This window comes from Octodon degus, unplaced genomic scaffold (assembly GCF_000260255.1).
Source record: "Octodon degus isolate 3935 unplaced genomic scaffold, OctDeg1.0 scaffold00174, whole genome shotgun sequence".
Lineage (NCBI taxonomy): Eukaryota > Metazoa > Chordata > Mammalia > Rodentia > Octodontidae > Octodon > Octodon degus.
The window spans coordinates 431161-440208 of record NW_004524750.1 but is presented as its reverse complement, the minus strand read 5'-3'; positions in this window follow the sequence as shown (position 1 = coordinate 440208).

Below are 9048 nucleotides of genomic sequence, written 5' to 3'. Positions count from 1 at the left end.
AAAGAATCCAGGTAATTTAACCTTCTGTGTTTCACCTATTTTACTTAGCATTATGATCTCAAGATCCATCTATTTTCCTACCAATGATTCAAATTTATCATTCTTTACGGCTAAGTAGTAATCTATTACAGTAACGTGATTGATGATGTAGAGTGTGCCTATGGAGAGAAAAAACATTCTCTCAGGCTTTCACAGAGAGCACATGGGTCAAGCAATGGCTGTTACTCACCCACATGGCTGACACTGACAAAGAATCTGCAAACTGCAGTACAGGGTTACAGGATAAATCCTGAGGGTACTTGACTGACCTTATCAGATACAAAAGTTACATTTCTTGTTATACAGGTCTTGCTTTATCTTGGTCTTAACCATCAAGCAGAAAAGTATAAAAACGAGGTATATAAAGTGAAGCCATATTAGTATGCTGAGCTGTGAAAGGCTCAAGTCAACAACTTTTGTGGATAACCCACTACTATTGTGGACTGCTCAACTGTGTTGGATTGTTTTGCTGAATTCATGCACCTATAGTATTTAGATGCCAATGGAATACCCATTTCTGACAGGACTAAACAAAAAAAGGTGATACACAGGAAGGACCATTTTGTATCTGTATATGCAGAATAGTTAGGATAAATATACAGCTACTTTTGCTTAATTCAATGAGAAAAAAGATTTGTACTAATAGTGTTTGAACAGGATATCCTGTCTTCATCTTGTACTATGGATAACCACTAAGAAGATAACAATTTACAATGTATTTGTAACTGTCTCATTGATATTTGTTTCTCAATAAAATAAATCTATTATAGTAATCTCTTTCTATTTTGTAGTTTAAGTCTTGTGGGCTCACTATTTTGTGGGTTCTAAAAAATAATCTAAATTATTTATCAAGAAAAAAATAAATTATTTATTGCAGATTTTTCACTATATTGTGGGAATTGGCAGTAATGTACAGTATACATACATTGCTAAAATTACATAGGTTATGAGTTTGGAAAATGGTTAAGAACATTAGAATGTTTTTAAAAAGTGTGAGGAAGGTTTATAAGAGTATGGGTAGGGTTTACAAAGCCTTAAAATATATCTAAACACTAAAATAAATACAACTTTGCTCCACTGATTTTCACTTATTGCAAGCATGTGTGGAACATAATCTCTGTGATAAGTGAGGGAACAACATGTGTGTAAATGCCACACTTTCTTTATCCATTCATTGTTCATGGTCACAAGGGCCACTTCGTATTTTAGCTATTGTGAATTAATATGATGACTATAATACTTTACAGAAAATACCTAGAAGAGGTACAGCTGGCTCAAGTTGAATTACCACTTACTTTTTTATGAAATCTTCACAAGGATGTTCATAGTAATTATACTACTTCAGATTCCCATCAACAACGTAGAAGGATTTCTTTTCCTCCAACTTTGACAGTATTTGTTGTTTTGTTTTTCAGTCATTGATAAAAGCCTGCTATGAATAATATAGAATCTTAGTGTTATTTTGATTTGAATTTCTCTAATGGACAAAGATGTTGAACATACTCTTATGTATTTATCAGCCTTTTAAATTTATTTGAGAAGTGTCTATTCATTTGAATTTTCATTTTTTTTGATTGGGTGTATTTTGGGAGAACTATCTAATATTTTTGAGTTCTTTATATATTCTAGATACTAGTTTTCTGTCAGAGAAGTAGCTGGCAACAAATGTTGCCCATTCTATAAGCTTTATCTTCACTATATTGCTTGTTAACTTCACTATCCAAAAGTTTTAAAATTTGATATAATTCTCTTTATTGACTCATGTTATTGTATCTTGTGCAATTGGGGCCCTGTTTAGGACATCTTTGCCTATGTCTTCAAGAGTTTTACCAATTTTCTGTTTGAGCAGATTCAATACTTCTAGGTCTTTAATTTTTTAAATTCTATTTTAGTACAGGGTAAGATATGGATGAAGATTCATTCTTCTGGACACAGATAACCAGCTTTTCTCATACCATTTGTTAAAGGCTGTCTTTTCTCTAGTTTATGTTCCTAGCCCCTTTGCCGAAGATCAAGTGACTGTTGCGATTCAGAGCTAGAATCTCCCCCAAGATCTCATGAACACATAGATGAGGCTACTGTAAAATGACTGGATCGTGGGGGCTCCACACTTATCAGTGGGTTAATCCACTGATTCAGTCCCAGCTGATGTGCTGTTGGAAGGTAGAGCCTGGTCAGAAGAGGAAGTCATGGGGCTGGGGTGTGACCTGGCAGGGTGCAGCTCACTGCCTGGCTCCTCTCTTTTCTCTGATTCCTGGTCACCTCAGTGTGAGCGCTTTCCTTCTTAGTAGGTCTTTCCATCTTGCACTTTTGCATCTGAGCCTTCTAACCACACGCTTGAAATTCTGAGCCAAAAATAAACTTTTCTCCTCTAAGTTGTGGGTGTCCAAGCAATGCAAAAGTGACAAACACAAAGGCTGGAGTTTGGATTGTTTTGGCATCCTCTGTTCTATTCCACTGCTCAACAAGTCTGATTCTGTGCTAGGACTATGCTGTTGTTATGAATGTAGTTTGCAGTAAATTTGAAATCCAGGGTTGTAATGTTGCCTGTTTATTCATATTGCTTAGCATTGCTTCGGCTGTTCTACTTCTCTTCTGATTCCATGTGGGTTTTAGATTTTTTTCTAGCTCTATGAAGAATGCTGTTGCTACTTTTTATAAGAACTGCATTAAATCTACGTATCACTTTTGGCAATGTGGCCATTTTGACAATATTGGTTAATATTTCCAAGAATAGGGGCTATCTTTCACTTTTCTAATGTTTCCTTCAATTTCTTTTTTTTCAGAGGAAAAATTGTTATAGAGGGCAGTCTTCACTTCCTTGGTTTAATTCTTAGGTATTTAATTTTTAAAGCTACTCTGAATAGAATTATTTTCCTGATTTCCTTTTCTGCGGCTTCATTGTTGGTATACAGAAATGTCATTGCTGTTTGTGTGTTTATTCTGTATCCTGTCGTTTTGATGGATTTATTAGTTTTCAGAATCTTCTAGTAGAGGTTTTGGATCTTCTGTGTAAAGGATCATGTCATCTGAGAATAAGGATAATGTGACTTCTTCCTTCCTTTTCTATTTAGCTTCTTTTCTCTTGCCTTACTGCGCTGGCTGACACTTCAAGTAGTGTACTGAACAGGAGTGAAGAGAGTGGACACCTTTGTCTTATTCCTGATTGTAGTAGGAATCCTTGCAATTTTTTCCCCTTTAGCATATTTTTGGCAATGAGTTTGTCACAATTGAAGTTTATATGTTTTAAGTAAGATCCTTATAGCTGATTGGTCAACAGCAAAAGTGGGTTTAAATTTAAATTAATATAAATTAAATTAAGCTAAAAATTTAGTTCGTGTTTCAAGGGCTCAATAGCCACATATGGCCAGTAGCTGTACTGTATAGGTTTATGAGAGAAAAATAGGAGCAAATCCATTAAAATCACTGGCAGTGGTTATATCTAACTCATAAAAATTTGCTTTATTTATGTTTACCAAACTTTTCTATAATAAACATATATTTATTTAATAATATGAAAGAAACTTACTGAAAAAATTACACATTCAATTCCTAATTCCTAATTTGAAAGAAGTGGTAACTAATTAGAATATTTTTAGAATTAAACTCATAGTATAGAAAGTATATTAGCAATTAATGCATTAAAGTAGTGTTTATTGCTACATAAATAGTTTTGTAATGGAAACCTTATTTTACTTTAAGTAAACCAGTTTTAAATTTTCATGTTGGAATGAAATCAATAGTTTCTTTATAACAATATTTTGTTTATACTGTGCTGATGAATCCAGCTGATTATGTATATGAAATATAAATGAAGATATTCTGTCACAAAGATAGGGAGATTTACTCAGAATAAAAATGTTAAAATTTTAAAACTTTCACCCATTTGTCTAATTATATATTACAAATTTTAAACAGAAAATTATTTGGGTTTACACTTACATACAATTTAACAAATATGTTAATAAAGTAGAAAATAAAATTAGGTCTAGTAGATTTAAATTAAAATGAATATAAGATTTACCAATTGATTTTTAGAAAATTGGGAAGATAAATTGTTCTAATTTGCCTATGACCTCCTTATCATCCCTCCCCCATACCAATTTACTGGAATTTATCAACAAGAATTCTGTTAATGGGCCCTACTGGCGCTTACATTATGCAGTGTGAATAATACATTTGAGGCATCAGCATTCTGGTATTTAGGCTGTAGCTTAACTCTGGGTTTAAAAAGAATCCCAATGTCCCATTCATTTTATTGTTTCACAGTTGTTTGAAAATGGAGTGGGGGAAAATATTTTCAAATGTCAGCAAACCTGGGTAAGCCTAAATGGTTAGAGCTGTCGGTCCATGGCACATCACAGGCTGAGTTCAGCAGCATAGGAAAACATGGGCATCACTCCCTGTCAACTGCTCAGACTTCATTGACACAGGTTAAATTCTACCTACTACATCTTTTTTGTACTAAAAATGTCACTACATTTTTGAATTAATGATATGTAGAGGCTAAGCTTGGGTGTATTACATACTGTTCATATGATTAAATTTGACTATATGAGAAAGCAGATTATTTTAACTGTGTTTATTCAAGCTATAATGTGCATTTTTTTAAATGAAAAACTTAAATACTGGCTTTCCTGAGTAGCCCACAACTTGACAAGGAAAGAAGACATTTACAAACATATATCTAATGTAAAGTTCCAAGGTAATAAACAAATGATCTGTATTGTATAAATTCTAAAATCAAGGCCCAATATTATTTATTGCCTGACATCTAGGGAAACAAGGAAGCTCTCAAATGGCTTAACTGTAAATTTTGCTTTCCTTCAAATTTGTTCCTATAAAAAAGGTACTATAACCAAAATCAAATCCATACTGCCATTTCTATCCAGACCAACCTACTTTACAAAATCTTTCTAGACTATAAGTTTCTTTTTCTAACCTGGCCCTCTTAAAATATAAAGAGATATAATCTGATTTATATAGGCTATGTGTACTCAATCAGCGAGGAAGGTAATCTTGTCCAGCAGTTGTAGGGGTGGCTAAATATATGACATGCAACCTCAGCAAGGACTAGAAGCACCTCCTACTTAGTGCGGTATAACGGTTCAGTTCTTTTGCAGACTACATTATTCAAATGGGTTAATTCTGAAGTAGAAACCTAGGGTCACCTAATTCTCTTCATACTACAAAGCCTTCTTTCCAGTCTCCGGCTGCTAATTTTATTCTCAAGTAAAAGCCTCATGTAATCCCCAACACAATGTCCACTTCCCCTCTGTTATTAATATGTGACTAATAAACTTTTGCCAATTTTATCCACCCAGGGTTGTGTGTCATATATTTTTTGTAGGTTGGTTTGGATAGAAAATGGTAGTATGGATTTTATTTTACATACAACTTTTGTCTTATTTCTGAGATTTTTCTGCTGAAGGAACATTAGAAAAGAAGTGATAGAAAACATTAAGTTCTCCTGAGGGGATTTCACTGACCTTCTCAGACCAAAAAGCTACAACTCTTATTGCACAGGTCCTGCTTTACCTTGGTCTTAACCATCCAGTAGAAAAGTATGAAGACAAAATATAGGAAGTAAAGCCATGCTGTTATGTTGAGCTGTGGGGGACTCAGGTCAATAATTTCTGACATTGCCAGTTAAACAGAAGACTCAATGCTATTATGGTCTACTGGACTCTTTTAGAATATTTTGCTGAGTTTACACACCTATAATATTCAATAATGGAACTTAGAAAAAATGGGGTATACAGATGAATGTCCATTTTGTATCTGTGTATTCAAAGTGGTTAGGATAGATATATAGTTGCATTCTCTTAATGAATAGAATGATTTGTTCTAATGGTGTTTGTAAATAGGATCCCAAGTCTGCATCTTGTACAGCAATTAACCACTAAGAAGAATATATGCAGTGTAGTATTTGTTGAAACTGTACTTCCGATTTGATTTGAAACTGTCTCATTGCTGTTTATCAATAAAATATTGAAAAACAAAATAAAATAAAAAAGGAAAACATTAAGTTCTGATTTTATTAGCTGGAAAAACTCATTTTAACAATAGAAAATGCAGGTAAAAACTGGACTACATAAATTGTGTTAGGGTAGGCACCAAAGTGAATCTATTTCTTGTGCTTTCACTCTTGAATTCTATATCCTTTTCCAAATGGCTTTGTGAACACAGACGAGTAGCCCACCAGCTCTGTGAAGCTGTAGGTAGACAGCTGAGATGGCGACACTGCTGAGACAGGCCCTGCCTACTTTGCTCAATCCTTGGAGAAACAGAGCACCCTGAGGGTGAGGCTCTGTAGTCTGTGCAAGCACAGATCCTTAATAGAGGATGCTGCCTTCTGTTAAAATGGTCTCCGTCCAATTATTTGTGTGTGTGTGTGTGTGTGTGTGTGTGTGTGTGTGATCATGTCATATATTATAATTGCATATTTTTTCTTTTATAGAAAAAAGATAAAAGCAAAATTTCACAAGATAATAGGAGAATAATAATAGTTAATAGTTTTGATTTTGTTTCCATTTTTTTAAGACAATGGAGGGTCTTGTCTGCATTTCAGGATGTCCTTGAGTTCACTTTGCAGCCCAGGTTGGTCTCAAACTCACGATGATCCTCCTGCCTTAACCTCCTGAGTGCTAGGATTACAGGTGTTCATTACCATGCCTGGCTTTTTTATTTTCTTTTTTAATACCAGGATTTAAACTCAGGAACCTATGCTTGCCCGGCAAACACCTGTACTGCTAAACTATGTCCCCAACCCCCTATTATCTTTAGTTACTCAGAGTACAAGATATGGGCATACAAAATTCTCCAATCCATATTAGTGCAAACCTTCCTTTTCCACAAACTAAGAGACACTAATAGTATAGCTAACTTGCACTTTTTTCTCCCCTTTCCCTTCCTTTTTTTCCCTTTCCTCCATCCTAGTTCCTTTTTCCTTTTAAATAATTTCTTTCCATTTCACAATGTTTATTGTACATTTTTTAAACCTTATTTACTCTTAATTTATCACACCAGGGAGAAAATATGTTTACCCATGTGAGTCCAATTCTTACAAGCTCATTAGCAAATCCTTTCTTGGGGGCAATGATGAAGTGGTAGGAAGGACAGAGTAATAGTTTCCTTCTAACTCAGGCAAAAATAAATTCTGTTCCCCAAAATATGAAAGACATTCCAGATAATTTTAATGAGATCAGCAGGCAGAGTTAAAGCAGAAGTGAGAATAGAAGTGGAAAAGAGCACAATGTGGAACAAAGGAGCCAAGCCGGGGACCTGTGGAGATTTTGAGAGTATGGAGTCAAAAGACAGAAGGCAACGATGGCTACCCAAGAAAAGAGATGCAGCCCGACTTTTTAGAAAATGAAGTCTTTTTGCCTGGTCACCAAGGTCTCAGTATCTTCTAGTAAATTCAATCGTTAGGGCCTGGGAGATAGCTCAGTAGAATAAGTGTTTGCTTGGCAGGCACAAGTTCCTGAGTTCTGACTCGTCCCGCGAGTCAGGACGTGGGGTGATCACCTGGAGGAGGAACGGGGATGAACAAGACAGGGCAAGAGACACAAGAGACGGAGACAAGACAGGCTTTCTGATCAAGTCTCATTTATTGAGGAAGTGAGCAGGGTCTAAATAGCCGTATAGCAGAAGTAGTTGGGCGGGACTAGTTGCAGATTGGTAGCAAAGGTCCGGGACCACAGGAAGATGCCAAGGCAAGCAGGGATTGGTGCTGCAGCATTTCTTGCCCAAGTAAGGGAAAGTGTAAGAGGAGCGTTCCATCACCCCCCACAGAGTTCAATCCCTGGTACCACAAAAACAAACAAATAAACCAACCTTTAGTACTCATAAATCCCAGGAAAAATTTTCAGAAGCAGGAAGATGGGCTGACAGAAAAAAGAACTGCATACAAATTGGAAGGTGTTCTTGCAGTTTACTGAGAAAATAGTCACTAAGAAGCTATACCTGAAGCTGGACATAGCAGAGTGCAAAGAGACAATCTCATGTTCTAAATCATTCTTTCTTGTTTTCATTTATGTATTTGGTACAGAGTCTCACTATGCAGCTTGGTCTTATAGTGATCCTCCTGTTTGCAGCCTCCCTAGCCCTGGAATTACAGGCATGCGCCAACACACCCAGACTCAGCTGCTGGCTCAGTGCGCCCCAGGGGCAGGGCTGGCAGGACCAGAGAATGAACACTGGTCCTTGCGCTTGCCAAAGCAGGTGCTTAGTCTGCTGAGCTATCTCACAGGCCCTCAAATCATTTATATTCTGATGATCATGTTAGTGGAAAACAAGCACATACTGTGTGCCAGGCAGTGTAATATGCACCATCTTGTTTGATTCTCAAAAAAAAAAAGATCTATAAGGGAGGCAGGAAAAAAACCCACTATTTTACAATTAAGAAAATGTCGGAAAGATATTGCTCATGGTCGCATAGCTGTGGAATGGCTCCATTTCCAGGGCCTGAATTATAATTATTATGCTTGTCTTGGTTACTTTTTACTCATTGCTAGGACAAAACATCAACGCCCAAAATGAAGGAGGGGAAGGGTAATTAAGCTCACAGTTAGTGGAGGTTTCAGTCCACACTTCACTGGCACCAAGGCAGATGGCAGCAGTTCATGGCTGCAGAAAGCAACAACAAGCAGAGGAGGAGCAGCAGCCACACAATCCACCAAAACTCTTTTGTCTCTGTTGACTGCGAAGTGGCATGGCAGTAAAGTGGCTGAGAAGTTTGGAACTCCTCCCAGGAAGCGGGACGCAGAAGCCTTCCTCAAGTCCTTCATACGCCTTTTCGAGCTGAGTCACTCTGGGGCGGGTTCTCCCCACCCAAGGCAGGGAATGGACAGGTGGACCCAGCCAAGCTTCTGATGTCTCGAGCTCACACAAGGTATCAACCATGGCAATGCTATAGTCCAGTTGTGGCTAATCTATGATACATGTGTGACAGTGGGCTGTTTTCTGATTGAAAGATATAAAGGTTTGTCATCACTGTTGATGAGAAAC